Source organism: Arachis ipaensis, chromosome B05 (genome assembly GCF_000816755.2).
Source record: "Arachis ipaensis cultivar K30076 chromosome B05, Araip1.1, whole genome shotgun sequence".
NCBI lineage: Eukaryota > Viridiplantae > Streptophyta > Magnoliopsida > Fabales > Fabaceae > Arachis > Arachis ipaensis.
The window spans coordinates 16487022-16487898 of record NC_029789.2 but is presented as its reverse complement, the minus strand read 5'-3'; positions in this window follow the sequence as shown (position 1 = coordinate 16487898).

The following is an 877-nucleotide window of genomic DNA, read 5'->3' as shown; positions in this document are numbered from 1 at the left end:
GGCTCTCTCCAGTTTAAAGTTTTAGCTTCGCCCTGCATAATTCTGTGTTCTTTTCAATAAAAGTATAATTTGTTAAAAGGAAAAAGAATTCTTGTTCAGCGGATTCATCAATTCCAAAATAGAAGGTAAAATTAATGGTAAAAATCTAGATATAATTAATTTTAGATTAAATTGATAATAAAAAATTATTAAATAAAAATTTAATTAAATTAATTAAATTATTTAATTATTTTTAATTATCAACTTTACAAAAAATTAAGTGTATCTAAACTTCCACCAAAATTAAATGTGTAAATAGAGATGAAGATGATATCTACTATATGAGTCATGAGTGTAAGAAATGTTTTGTTGGTGAGACCTGTGACCGAGTCACCTGCTCTGTTTACAGCTACAAAAGGTCGTGGAAGGTGGACCCTATCCAAACCATGCCCCAAACCCGATTACAACAATGTCAACTTCACCTTCATCACTTCATGGATTCATCTATCTATTTCCTTTTCTATATCCAAATATATCCCTTTTCTTCCCTGCCCCACTGCTCACCAAACATGTTTGAAATTCTGAATTCCCCCTGCCTGTCCCAACCAAATACGACGCCGCTTCGATCTCCACGTGGCAGCATCAGGATATGATAGGAGTGAGAGGAGCGGCACACCGCAACCAACTAACCTCCCTCCTACATAACACTGCCCATGATTAATCGGAAAATGATTATGGAAAGAAACCAACTAGAAAAACAGTCAATTAGAACAAATTAGTTAAAAAATAGATGATTTTTTATAAAAATTTTTTTTGTTATTTTAACTTTTTAAATTTTAAAATAAAAAATATAGATAATTAACTTAAGTTAGTTTAATAATTAAATACTTTTTTATCA